Source organism: Centruroides vittatus, unplaced genomic scaffold (genome assembly GCF_030686945.1).
Source record: "Centruroides vittatus isolate TY-2023 unplaced genomic scaffold, ASM3068694v2 scaffold_861, whole genome shotgun sequence".
NCBI lineage: Eukaryota > Metazoa > Arthropoda > Arachnida > Scorpiones > Buthidae > Centruroides > Centruroides vittatus.
In genome coordinates, this window is record NW_027122718.1 from 311,383 (window position 1) to 325,947 (window position 14,565).

A 14,565-nucleotide genomic window follows, 5' to 3' on the forward strand; every position below is an offset into this window, starting at 1 on the left:
ACGAGCGAGCGTACCGCGCAGCATCGGTTTGAAAAATTTTGTTCTAGGAATACAAATGTCCGAAATTTGCTTTGCGGACGTCCGTCGAGTGTCGTCGAATTGGCAGCGGATCATCGTAACTTTGTGGAGTTCGGGGCAAATTCAAATTGGGTGGCTCCGTGTACGGCGTCGACTTCGGGTTTTTCTTTAGGGAAATTTTTTTGGAGAGACGTTTTCTTCTAATGGATTGGTTTGGAGACTCCGGACAATTGCCCGTTTTACCCGTAGGATAACGCACCACGGCAAATCGGAACCTTGCCCGACCATCCGGGAAATTGCGAAAAGGTCGATCGTACGTTATTCGATCCTTTCTCGACAATCTATTAGGGAAAATGAGAAGCTCGACAAATGAGTACCGAGTGAAGAGAGAGAGAGACAGAGCTTCGTTTGGAGGTCTGCAGTTCTTTAAGTATTCGTCACAAAAATGTACGTATATTGTCTTGTATTGTAACTTGCAACAAAAAGTAATTTTTTTTATTAAATCATTTATTTATAATAATTATATTGATTAAATATATTTAATAATGATTTTAAATAATTTACAAAATTATAATTTCAATTTCCAAAAAATAATATGCAAATAATTTACATACTGTTTTCATTAGATATTAATACGTTCAAACATAAAATCTAATTCGATCCTCTACGACTGTCGACGTTCTGTGCAGTGGCTAGACGTGCAAGAAGCACCAAAACACGTGCCAAAACCGAGCCTTCGTATGCATAAAGTGATAGTGTCTGTAAGGGAGCGTGATCTCTTTTTCATTTCTGTAGAGGTAAAACAACGAATGCCGACAAATACTAATTGATGTAATGTACAACGAACTGTGCACTCGAGAGCCATCATTTGTGAATAGATTCAGTGTTTTATTGCTTCACAATACTGCCAGGTCACTGCAAAGAAAAAAATTAAAAAGTTGACAGAATTAAAGTGCAAAATTCTTCTTCATCCATCTTATTCTCCAGACCTTTTGCCAACACTATTTTAAACATTTGGACAGTTTTTTAGCAGAGAATCTTCAAGGAAGAAGACGCAATAAAAAGTGCCTTTAATAATTTTTTGGTTTCTCATTCTTGTGATTTCTATCAAACTGGAATTATTGCACTTCTGTTATATTGGAAGAATTTTGATGAATATGTAAGTTTCAAGTGAAATTAATAAATGTTCAAAGTCGGAAATAAAAATCAGCCATTTCATTTACAAAGACTTAATAAAAATAACACAACATATCCTAACTCAATCAAGAACTTATCTGATAGTCAAAAACTATACACTGATTTAAGGTAGTCACGAATAACCTTCACTGTCTGGGCTGCATGTGGTATGCAATGTTCGAATATGTGACCTTGGGGCTTTGGCAATGGAATTTTAATTTCTTCTTTTCTGTCTCGTGTCATCATGCAACTCTAATTAAGCTGTTATTCATGAACATTCAAACTAAACTTGACAAGTGAAAAGATGAGAATAAACTATGCATTAATAGTTTGCATAACTATATTTAGAATATATTATTTTAGTACCTAGTGTACTGGCAATTATGTTGGTACTCAGCAGGGTTAAAGCCTGCAACTGAGAAAAATTGATTACAGCCAATTGGAAGCTTACAAAGTTCTCATGTAGTCCTCATCCAGAAAAGGTTACTCATACTGGTTTAAGAGATCAACATGTCATCTTTAAAAGACTGTGTTGCATGACTAATTAAAAGTCAGATTAATTTTTAAGAAAATTAATAGAAATACCATCAATTAAAACAGACAAAAAACTATGATTGGTCTCAAAAGTGTCAGAACTCGTAATACAAATTATAATAATATCGTTTGTGCACAAGAATAGTGACTCAACTCAAAAATTTCCAATTTCGAGTTTATTGTAGAAATGTATAGCAAACTCCCCATATTTTTATGTGGAAGAACGAACACTAATATTTATTTCCAAAATAGATTTGAAAATTTTAAAAATCCAAGATCGTGACAAAGCCTTACAGGAAACAAACTGTTAAGTGGCTGTTCTGGAGAAACTATTTTTTTGAGTTGTGTCACTATTCTTGTGCACCAATGATATACTATACTAAAAAGATCTGATTAACTTAACTGGGAATTCTTTTCAAACAAAATTAAAATAATGAAAACTTCTTAGATAAACAAATAAAAACTACAAGAAAACTGAAACCAGCTTTACTAGCACATATCCAAAATTCTAGAGTAGAAATTTCAAATACAATATTTGATTCAAACAGTAATTACCAATACTCAGTAATGAATTGCTACGAATACTTGATTACAATCTACTCATACCCGTAACTTTTGATTCAGCAATTAAGCAACAATTACTAATATATCAAAAGTAATGAAGTTTACATAATCATAAGTAATACATTCTAATACTTTTCTGACAGAGGCTAAACCAATTTTTCTTTATCATATTTAGATCTATAATTTTCTTCCTATGTCAAGTGAGTCAAATTATTCTGTTTGGATTTCAAGTCCAGCAATTACTATATTTTTATTATAGTCTAATTTAATTATTCTATAATATGCGAAATATCTTTCGGTAGTCGTCTCGTCTCAAAATATTTGACACGTAAGTTAATTGCTCGTTTAGCGGTCGACGCGAGCGGCAGACTTCCGAACCCGATCTACAAAATGCGTGGGTTCGAAAGTTTGTCGTTCTTCAAATTAAAATTATAATTTGTATCAAATGTACAAATTATAATTTTAAATATAGTGAATATGATATATATTTCAAGATGTAAAATTGGCAATTTAATGACCATGTAAAATGATATTTTACATTTGAATTTGTGAAACAAATCCAAAACTTAATTATCTATTTACTAATATTGAACTTTATATATAATTGTTACTTATTGTAACCTGTTAGTAAATCTATGTAATTATGGTTAGATAAATTATATAGTCAATATCATTGTAATATGATTAAGGATAAAGATTCTGGGAAAAGAGAACTTTAACAATCCGGTAATCAATTTCTCGTTAAACAAAACACAAACATTTTCGGCCTAATTCGATAGGCCGTCGTCGGGTGTAACTGGATTTGAATGCCTTTTCAAAAATTTAACCTTTCAATCTATTTACTTTAATTAATCAATATCATACCTTTCTTACACTTTTCAGCAATACTTTATTAGAAACAAGTGTTTTCAGCTCAGTTTATGGATCTGCTTCAAGTTCTACACTTTTGAATTGAATATTTCATTACATTGAATTGAATACTGAGTATTTCAAATAGGAAAGCAAACCCATAAACTATGCTTGAAATGTTTGTTTCTAATAAAGTATGCTGGAAAACAAGGAAGGTGTGATACTGATTAATGTTAAGGTAAGTAACTGCTTTGAATGACTGATTACTTTAATTATTATTGAATTAGTTTTTATTTTTTAGTTTGTGCAATATGGTTTCCATTTAACATTTATCTTTATTATTCAAATTAGCCTCTAAAATAGAAAGTGAGAGAAAGCAGCTGAGATGTAACAAATAGTCTTCAACCTTAAAATGTTGAAAATAAAATATAAAATTATTTTTTCTTGTTCTAAAAAATTAATTTATCATCAATTCTTATTCAAGATTTGAATATAATTTGCAAGGTTTAAAAATGCCAAAGTGTTCATGATTATTGAAATTATAAGCACAGAGAATTGCTGATGGAAATCCTATGTTATAGGATTATTTTATTTTCAGATTTCATCAACAAGTAAAGCAATAATAAATTGTATAAGATTTAACGTAGAAACATAACAGTCGTAGTGCATACCAGTGCTCTTTTTCTAAAAATTTACTGTCGGTACACTTATATAATGACTGAACATTCAGTATTGATTTTACTGAACAACTGTCATTACTATGGGTACGTTCGTTAAGTCAAACGAGTTAAACGCGTTAGTAACGAATCGTTCGAAAAGTAGTAGTCTCGCTCAGTGCGCATGCTCTGCGGTGATGACGTATCGAACGAAACTCTAACGAAGCTCACGAAGGAAAGAGTTAGTTTACTTCGTTAAGGAAATGGCGCCCGACAATATCGATGTTTCTAGATCTACTCGAGTGTTTAAATTGTGAATTAAAAGGTGAAATGATTGAAATAACTGTCCATCCGAAGCAACCTAAGAAAAATATTTTGGATAAGGCTGCACTAGCAACATTCATATCTTCGATTTTAGAAACAGCCATTTAGTTATAACGAATCGTTCGAAAAGTCTAACGAAACGAATAACGATGACGTCATTCTCGTTTAACTCGTTTGACTTAACGAACGTATCCTATGTATGGCTAACAATACTTTTTCATGCTATCTGCCATTATAGCATACCAGTTCATTCCAGCTGAAGAATAGCCCTGAGACATGCAAAGACATCTGTCTCTAAACATGCACCAGCACAAACACCCTAATTAGGAAAACTCTGTTCTCACTATTTATCTGGTAATAAGTTTGAAATCCTAACCAATTCAATTATATCTGTCACCACAATAACAGTACAGGAAATTCTCATTAATTCGAACTCGGATAATTCAAAATTCCATTAGTTTGTAACTGTACTTTTGTTCCGGCTGAGGATATAGAGATTTACGTGTTAAGGAATTTGCTACTTCAAAATTTGAAGCAAAAATTCTGTCCGAACTGTGATATGCATATGTTAACTTGTTCATTTAGATCAAAGTACCTTCATGCTATGAGAACAATAGGCCAAGAACTGGTCTGGTCATCTGGTCAATATGGCTTTGTTTACAGTAACACATTTTTGGGTGTCACCTTAGCCATGAACTATCCTTTTTTCTCTTATCTCATAAAATATAGCTGATTTTTGGGATTGCAAGATTGGCTATAAGTAGCAAATTGAAATATTTATACCGTATTTTACGGACCATAAGATGCTACGGATTATAAGATGCACCTTAATTTTTAAGCAATTTTTTAAAAAAATACCTATAAGATGCTACGGACTATAAGACGCACCTGAATTTTGGAGGCAATTTTTCGAAGAAAAAAGTGCGTCTTATAGTCCGTAAAATACGGTAGTACTCTAGGCCCATGGTTCTCGATCCGTGGTCGGTGGAACATGGGTGCTCCGTAAAGCCACTTCAAATGTTTGACAAAAAAATCAAATATACAATTAAAAATTGTTGCAAGAGAAAAATAACACAATGTAAAATAATTTTTGTGTAATCCGCAAATGCCAATGACGTCATATACTAGACCGAGTGTGCTTCTGATTTCAAAAAGGTTTGTCGTCCTTGCTTTAAAGCTGATGTATTGTAAGTGTTCCGTGGAAAAAAATGCAAAAGTTTAGCACTCCCCGACTTCAAAAAGATTGAGAACCACAGCTCTAGGCTACTACATTTTGGCATCTTACTACTTTTTGAACCACTTCAGAAATAATCTGGGCTACATTTTGAGTTATTTTGCTTTACTTTTTATCAAACATATCTGGCAACCTGTGAAGTTCTCATTGGACATGTGCTATTTATCTTCACATTTATATTATTATTATTATTTATTTATTATAAATTAATCAAAATAGCATTCTTTATATGTATTCATATTCTGTTTTCTTAATAAATTACGTCAGTTGCATGGCATTTGGCATATTGTACAGATATATGTAAATCTCGGATAATTCTATACTCGATAATTTGTAGTCATGATTATTTCGTCCCTTGAATTTCGAACCAACAAGGATTTCCTATATCTACAAAATTATTTTAAAAATAAAATTAATTCATATACTGTAATTAGTGTCGCCAATCGTCCGGTTTTCACCCAGACAGTCCAGTTTTTAATTCATTGTCCGGGATTTCGTAGAAATTGTGAAATTATGATGAAACAAAATACTAGCAAATATTTTTATAAATTTAAATTTACTTTATTTTAACAGCAAAAGACTTCACACTCTCACCCCGAAACTTAATTACTTAATTCACCATCTTACGCTGAGTAATGTTGCAACTTGTCGACCCTTTTTTTTTTTTGCTTCTCAGCTCTTTAAAGCTAAGTTATTTCATTTCTTAATTTAAGTTGCTCCTACATGAGTCCCTAACTGGTTTAGAACTGGTGTGCACATTATTCTTTGTATGGTAAAATAACATTGCGCTTGCTTCAGGGTTGAACCGTCCGGGTCAGCAATTTTGAAAAGGTGGCAACACTAACTGTTATTATAAAGCAAGATATTTTTAGAAACTTTATTTCAGTTTTCACTATATATTGTGAAAAAAATTGAGTTTTTTTGCAATATATTCTCCAAAACAATATTATCTTGTTAGATCTAATAGATAGCATTGATTTGGATGAAATATTGGAAAAAGAAAATAAATTAGTTCCATAGAAGAAAGAGAGAAAGTATAAAAGTTCTTATTATTTATGAAGTAATGCATTTTAAAGATATTTAACCCAGCGTGAGTGAGGTCGGGTATGTTGTACCCGAGAAGTTTTTAAACACAGACTATTTAATGTTATTGTTGCCATGCAAATCCTGTCGTCACAGTAGCTGGAGGTAAGAGAGTGGGGGGCAAGGTGCACTGTTGAGTTTAGTGCCATGCCGGTGTCAGTGGGAGATACACATGCACAAAGGTGACTGGGGTACGTCACACCCGACCTCAGAGTTGGTGTTACATTTTTGAGTTGACAGTAAGTTTATGAGTTATAGTTATTTATAGTATTCTTAGATTTATTTTTAAATTTCTCATGAAGAAAATGAACGTCGGCTACAAGAATTATTAGAAAACTGTTCAAGTGCTAGTTCCTGTGACTTCAAGAGCGAAGAAGAGATTGACAACATTTCTCAAAGAAGTGAAGAAAGTGATTCGGAACAGGAGGGTATTTTGGATGATTTGGAAGAGCCAGGATCTGTGTCGGCAGCTCCTAGTCAGTCATCTGAGGTACGTGGGGTTTTTTATACATCCAAATATGGTACAAAATGGATGAAAGATTGTCCTAGACAAAGCATTTGTATTCGTTCTGAGAATATTATTACTAATGCTCCAGGCATAAAAGTGCTGCAAAACTTGCCAAAACAGAGATTGAATGTTGGAGTCTCTTTATAACAAACAGTATGTTGAATACTATACTTACATATACAAATAGTCAAATAAGGAATAAAAGGGAAAAATGTCCAGAAAATAAAAAGCAGTACAACATGAAAGATGCAACTTTGGAGGATTTGAAGGCATTTATGGGACTTTTATACACTGAAGAGCAATTGAATTAGGGATAGCTGGCATTATAAAAATTTTCAGTTGTGCGTAAGTGTGAAAGTGATTTGCAGATGAGGTAAGCAGCAGTTTGACAAAATAAGGAGTGCTGCTAACGGTATCAGTAATAGTCAGAAGCAAAATGGGTAAGAGTAAAGATCTAAGTGCATTTGATCATGGACAAATCATCAGGGCCCGACGAATGGGTCACTCCATTTCAGAAGTAGTGGAAACACTGGGATTTTCATGCACCACTGTTTCGAGGGTGTACCGTGAGTGTGTCAATTCCGGTAAAACCATCACTGCCAGGGTCAACTGCTGCAGACAATAGCATGTGGATGAACGAGGTCATTGACAGCTAGCCCACATTGTAACAACGGATAGATGGGCCACGGTGCAACAGATCACCCGTCAATTTAACGCTGGTGCACAGCAAGGTGTAAGCTGCCATACCATACAAAACCGTCTCCTCTCAATGGGGTACAGGAGTCATCGTTCTATGAGAGTCCCCCTGCTGACTGCACAAAACAGGGCAGCACAACGATTAGCATAGGCACGGGAACATCGCCAATGGACCATCGAGATGTGGAAAAATGTTGCCTGGAGTGATGAGTCGAGATTCACTTTGGTACATACTGATGGCAGAGTTCGTGTATGCCGTAAACCACATGAAGCGATGGATCCTTCCTGCCTGCAGGAGACTCTTCAAGCTGGCGGAGGTGGCATTCTTTTGTGGGGACTGTTCACATGGACTGAAATGGGACTCCTGGTACGTGTGACAGCGTCGCTGACAGGTGAATGTTACCGGGATATCCTTGACGACCATCTGCTCCCATTTGTTCATTTTCGACAGCCCACTACAGAGATTATCTTTTGACAAGACAATGCACTATGCCATCGCTCCCAAACTGTATCAGAATGGTTAGATGAACATTCCACAGACCTGCACATGCTTTCCTGGTCATCACGATCACCTGACCTCAATCCAATCGAGCACATCTGGGATGCAATTGAGAGAGATGTTCGAGGCTCCAACCACCTTCCATCTAATCTTCGTGATTTGTGGGAGATTATTCAGGACCTGTGGATACATATGGCTTCTCATTGCTTCCAGTGTCTTGTGGAGTCCATGCCAAGACAAATTGCAGCCATCATCAAAGCAAAAGGTGGTGCTACACGCTACTAGACAGGTATCCCTAATTCAATTGCTCTTCAGTGTATATAACTGGCCTAAACCGCTCAAATAAACAAAACTAGAACGATTTGTGGCGTACAGATAGTATAGGAGTTGAAATCTTTCGGACTACAGTGTCACTGCAGAGGTTTTACTTTCTCCAAAACTGTTTGAGATTTGATGATAAGAACATCCAGGACCAAATAAAAAAGACTGACAATCTAGCTGCTGTAAGAGACATTTTTGATAATTTTGTTGAAAATATTTGAAAACATTATACGCCTTCTGAGAACCTTTCTATTGATGAGATGCTGTTATCTTTCCGAGGGTGATGTCCTTTCCGCGTATACGTTCCAAAGAAACCAGCCAAATATGGCATAAAAATACAAGCTCTTGTAGATGCGAAGACATTCTATATCCTCAAACTGGAAGTATACGTGGGAAAACAACCACCAGGGCCTTACTAACTGCATAATAAAGTGTATGATATCGTAAACCGTTTAATGGAACCAATAACAAAAACAAACAGGAATTTGACGTTCGATAATTGGTTTACTAGTTACCCCCTTAAGATTCATCTGTTGAAAGAACATTCATTGACTTCTGTTGGCACAGTCTGTAAAAACAATACACGCATACCTGAGATTTTCAAAAAAGGAACAGAAGTAAATAGCTTTTGATTTGGGTTCCAGAATGACATTACATTGGTGTCCTACATACCTAAAAAAAATAAAGTTGTGTTGGTTATGTCAACTTTACACCATGATAAAAATATAGACGAAATTGACAGGTGATAAAAGAAAATCGGAAATGATTACTTATTATAATACAACTAAAGCCAGTGTCTGTGTGCAGATGAACTGAGTGCCACTTATGATGTTTCGTGCAACAGCCAGAGGTGGCCCTAGGGTGGTGCAAATGGTGCGACTGCTCCAGGCGCCGTCATAGTGGGGGCACCGAAAATGCAACAATAGAACAAATATAAAACCCAATCACCCACAATTGAAAGGTATATTTGATAAGTTTTAGTAAAAGAGACAAAGCAGCATGAAAGATCACTATGAAACATGTTTTACATCCTTAGAACACTTAGAACATAAAGTTAAGGTTTTGAAATCCTATTGCCTAAAAAAAAAAAAAAAAAAGTCAGCAGCTCACCATGTGTTAGGATTAACCCTCCACTATGAGTTTCTTAAGGGGCCTCCAAGATTTTCTTCTCTCGGGACTTTGCATGCATATAGCGTGGAATTCGCACTTAACGTTGTAGACTGTTAACCCTTTCAAACAAATATTATTTCTTTTTACTGTTATTGTCTCTCATCCATACTACTACCAAGTTAATCTTTCGGAGGTCTGAGTTATTAATAATTTAAAAAATGTACGTTATCTTTAGTCTCTACAGGGGGGATGCCACAATGAGATCTCGCACTACCTGAAAATCTTGCTAGGGCCACCTCTGGCAACAGCAAATGTTGTCCTATGATGATTTTTTACGGTATACTCAAAATGGCTGCCATAAATGATGACGTAATCTACAGAGAAAATAACATAGTTGACAAAACACGCACAAAGTGCTGAGACTTCATTCATAATTTCGGTTAGAACCTGCTAAATGATAGTCTTCACATTAGACAACAAAACGTACATCTTCCAAGGGAAACTCAAAAGAGGATTGCTGATCAACTGCGAGAACCTTCACCACCAGTTCCCTAAAAAATGGCTGGTAAATATGTCAGTTGTGGTGACTGTACTAAAAAAAAAAAAAAATAGGAAAACAAAACATTACTGTTCGAAGTGTGAGAAGCCAATATGTATGGAGTGCACGATTTTTATGTGCAGAGAATGTGCTGATTTGTAGGTGTAATGTTGGTGCAGTGCTAATTGATCTCATAAGACCTTTTAGTTTTTTTTTTTCTATTTTTATAATTAGAAGATACTGTAGTTATGTTGATTAACTAAAGAAGTTGTAATTTTGTTAGAATTTTTATATGAAAAAATGTTAAACTACTAAAACTTGTACTTTTTCAAAGAAAATATATACACTTTGTTATTTCAATAAAAAAAAACACACTTTTCAATCTTAAATATAGTATTTTATTTACTCATCTTGTTGAATGGATACTATTATTATTATCCCAAGTAAAAAAATACTTAATACACAATTATAGTATCAAAAATTCGGCATCAAAGTATCGGGTATCTCCTACCCGCCTCATAGCTGGTGTAACAATTTCTCACACCTCATTCACGCCTGGTTAAGTTCATAAATAATATGGAATTGGAAAAAAAAGGGTTATATTCTTAGTACTAGCTGCAAGTATCCGCTTCACTGGGTTTTTTTTGTTCGTACATTTATATGTAATATAGGTTTTTTTAAATATAAAAGACATGCGTTAAAAACTTTTCTTATCCTAGCAGATAAGTCCAGCATTGCTCGGGCAAAAAGTAACAATAGCAAAGATTAAGATTATTATGTTATAGCCGACCTTACCCGTTTTCACTGAATGCAAGAATTAGGTCCCCCTGTTTCCAGAGACTAATTAGAGAATTTTTAGATGGGTCTAAAAATATGTTCGATTTCCTGCAAAAACGCATAAAACCGCATCTGCGCCTGTAAGTCTTGTACGTCGCTTTCTCTTAACACTTCCATTGTTAACACTCCCATTCTTAACACTTTTATTGTTAACACTTCCATTCTTAACACTTTCAACCCACATATCTCCCAGCTGTTATCTGCGACTTCGTTCGTGTGCATTTTGCAAGCAAACCCTATTTACATTCAATATTTCAACAACCATAGTAATTGTTATATAACACCTACCACTGAGAATTGCTGAGAATCAAACTAACTGTTTTTAATTTGATAAATTTTCTGGAACGTTTACAATCGTTCTATAATCGAACCAATATGCAATAACAAATTTGAATTTAAAACAGTTCGAACATTTGGTTAAAAAATCAAAATATATAAAACTATTTATATCAATGTCTGAAATGTTATCAATTTAATACCCCTAAGTACTCAATGAAGACTAAACGTAATTAAAAACAAAAATTTGCATCTAAAATAGTACAGTAGAAGCCGTTCTTCAGGTTAAGACTTAATCCTTTCCCTCTCCCCCTGCGGGGGAATTTCAAAAAATCCCTTCTTAGTGTGCATTTTCATGCCGTACCCTAACTGTGTACCAAATTTCACCTCTAGGTTCTGGAGATTTCTAGAAAAAACTGGAACATTCTCATTGAAGCATCATACATTTTTGTAGTCAACCACTTTCAACCCCCATATCTTCCACACCCTTATAGCTATCGAGACACAACCACCATAGTGCACAATGGGAGACTTGGGGCTACTACCACACACAAACACCATTCATATGCGATGTGTAGTTTTGGCTGCAGAGTGAGATATAAGCACACACACACGTCCATTTATATATATATATATATAAATATAGATAATAACAATGTGTATTTACAAGACAATGCCACTTTCATCAGTGGGTCTTCCAGATATTCAGCTAGTGCCTGAGTTTTTGCTTTTAACATACTCGTACCAAATCCAATGTCTTTATACAACTGATTGGATGTAACAACCTTTAATATATCCAGCAATAAAGTAACTGTCTTGAATAATCTTCAGATTTAAACAAAGTTATATATGAACTTCACTTTAAGGCTTGGAGACAATTTCTCAAGATAGTTGAAAAAAGTTTTTTTTATTAATTTATTGCTGAATATTTGAACTTGCATATCCACTTTTACTTTCCTAGCTGTTATGTATACATAACAAGGGAAAGTATTGAAATTGTGTTAAACTTGACCTGGATATTTTGCAAATTACATTTTGAGACATCCTGAACCCAAAAAGTAAAACAACAAGAAAAAATTCTGTGGATGTGTGTGTTGGTGTCTATTTTGTTTAATATCTCAGGGTGGGGTAATGATTATGAAATGAAATTTGGCACTGTAACTTGGTGCATAAGAGGTGTTGATGCTATTAAATTTTGGTGGTTAAAGGTCAAGGAGTGAGAAAATAGAGGGGGGGTCACGTGTAACATCTCAAGGAGGCAAACTTAATGAAGATCACACATACAGGAACCACTTACCAGTGTTAGAAACGAAAAAAACGTCGTTAACGACGTTTTTTCGTTTCCAACACCGGTAAGTGGTTCCTGTACGTGTGGTTTACATCCCCGGTGTTCCATGAATGTAGAAGCTTAATGAAGATTTACTTATTATTAAAATTTCCAATTTTTTATAAAATTCATCCCTACACTCAAAATAAGCCTTTTGCCATATTAATAATATAAAAAGTTTTTTTATAAGAAAAATCTCATAATAGATGGTGCCACACAATTTTATTTATGATTAATTAATCGTATTAAAATTATTATTTAAATAAAATCTCATAACTGCTGGGAAAGTTGTCCAATTCATTGCTGAATTTTTTTATTTCTATGCAACATCTAATCATATCAAATGTTTAATATTAATTATCACAACTGTTATTAGTAAGATAATAAAAATATCTGAAATAAATTAAAAAATGATTTCATAATCAAGATAAGACACTTATATAAAGATCAAAGTTAACCATATATATAGAATTTAATGCTCTTGTGTAAGTGTTTTTGAATATGTTTGTATTAATTATTATTTTGTACATGAATTATGTATATTATACAATTTTTTATTTTGGATGAAGTTATATCTTAACTAACTACTTGTTGACTATTCTATCCTTTTTTCATCTGCTCCTTTACAGAGCAGTTTATAGCCATTTATCAGCTAGTTGTTATCCCAATGTTTAACATTCCCATTCTAACTTTAAACACCCTCCTCTTTCCTTTCATTGAACTAACTTCTTTAGTCAAACCTGTCCTTGGTTTGGTAGTCCACACTCATTTCTTGCAGTTTTCTGGTGACGTGACTGAACATCACTTGTGGGATACACCCAAACTCTTGTATATTCTCTCTTATCCATTATTCCATTTGGTTTTGGTATATAAGTTTTACTGTCAGATGGCCTTCCTGACACCAACCCTCACTACTTACTAGACTTGGGATGGGATAGCTTGCCCCCTGTGTGGCTGGTATTTAAAATAATTCATTTTGTTTTTTATTATTATTTTTATTTATTTTTCCCCCATAAAAAATTATTACTGTATTCTTTTAATAATCATAACAACATTTTGACACTAGGTTTATCCCTGACAGATTAGGTCAGTTTGCCATCAACAGGCTGGGCTTAGAAGGACTGAGCCTGTTGATTACATAAAATGATATTGACTCCCAGTGACTAATTGAGATCATTAAAAAATAATTAAACAACTAATTGCTAAAAAATTTACATTAACTACAAAATCTGTAGTTTTCACAAATAAGATAACAGTTTTTTTTTAATTTATAATAAAATTTCTTCATTTGTAGAGGTTTTTTAACTCTTTCCACTCCATGGATACTAAGAGGGCCTCTTTTAGCAAGCCCATAATGAGACCAGGAACAACTTGTAACTTGTTAAGTCTCCAGTACATTATATTAATTAATTTAAAAAAGAGAAACATTCACATGAAGAGTTCACATGTTAAAGAACATTAAAATAAATGTTTTATTTTCCTGCGAGCACTTTCGACATATTTATAAACGTCGTCTTCGGGCAGAAATAGAATTAAATAAAATTTCCGAACAATTTTTTTTTTTTTTTTAAATTAGAACAAAAATGGCATTAGCTGCATAGGACATAACAAGTTTAAAATAGAACTTGAAATATTAGATTTAAAAACGTGCGTAACATCATTGCGCACGCGCCCTATGCGAAAACAACAAGAACGGCGTTGGCCGTTTAGAACACAATGCAAAACTTAAATTTGCGTAACATTGTCGTGCATGCATTTTAGAGGGCAGAAAACAGGAACGGGAATTAGCCGTTTTTAACAAAACTTAAATATAACAAAGCTTAAAGTATTGATTTAAATATGCGTAAAATTTTTTTGCATGTGCCTTACTACACAGAGAAGGTGGGAATATAGAAACAGAGTTAATGCAGGTGTTTTATCCGTTTGTACAAACTGATCCAAATCCCGGGCAACTCAAGGGTTTAAAAAAAAAAATAAAAAATTTTGTTTGGAAATTTTATTTAATTTTATTTCTG

At 34.0% G+C, this 14,565-nt stretch overlaps 1 protein-coding gene and 1 long non-coding RNA gene across 5 annotated transcripts in view; both read left to right on the forward strand.

Annotated features, from left to right (window-relative positions):
* LOC136990033 (cyclic GMP-AMP synthase-like receptor) overlaps positions 1 to 14,565 on the forward strand; it is a 71,951-nt gene that overhangs the window by 13,261 nt on the left and 44,125 nt on the right. Inside the window, exon 1 of one of the 4 annotated variants that reach the window (XM_067288364.1) lies at positions 3,207 to 3,379. The exons of 2 other annotated variants lie outside the window; for them this stretch is intronic. The gene's annotated coding sequence lies outside the window, so the exon portion shown is untranslated. Of the gene's footprint in view, positions 1 to 3,206; positions 3,380 to 13,013; positions 13,036 to 14,565 lie in introns of those variants that run through there. One more of the 4 variants, XM_067288365.1, reaches the window with a different exon arrangement.
* LOC136989978 (uncharacterized) lies at positions 90 to 1,224 on the forward strand. The gene is made up of 2 exons (XR_010882985.1): positions 90 to 465; positions 645 to 1,224. It is a non-coding gene; the product is annotated as an uncharacterized lncRNA (long non-coding RNA).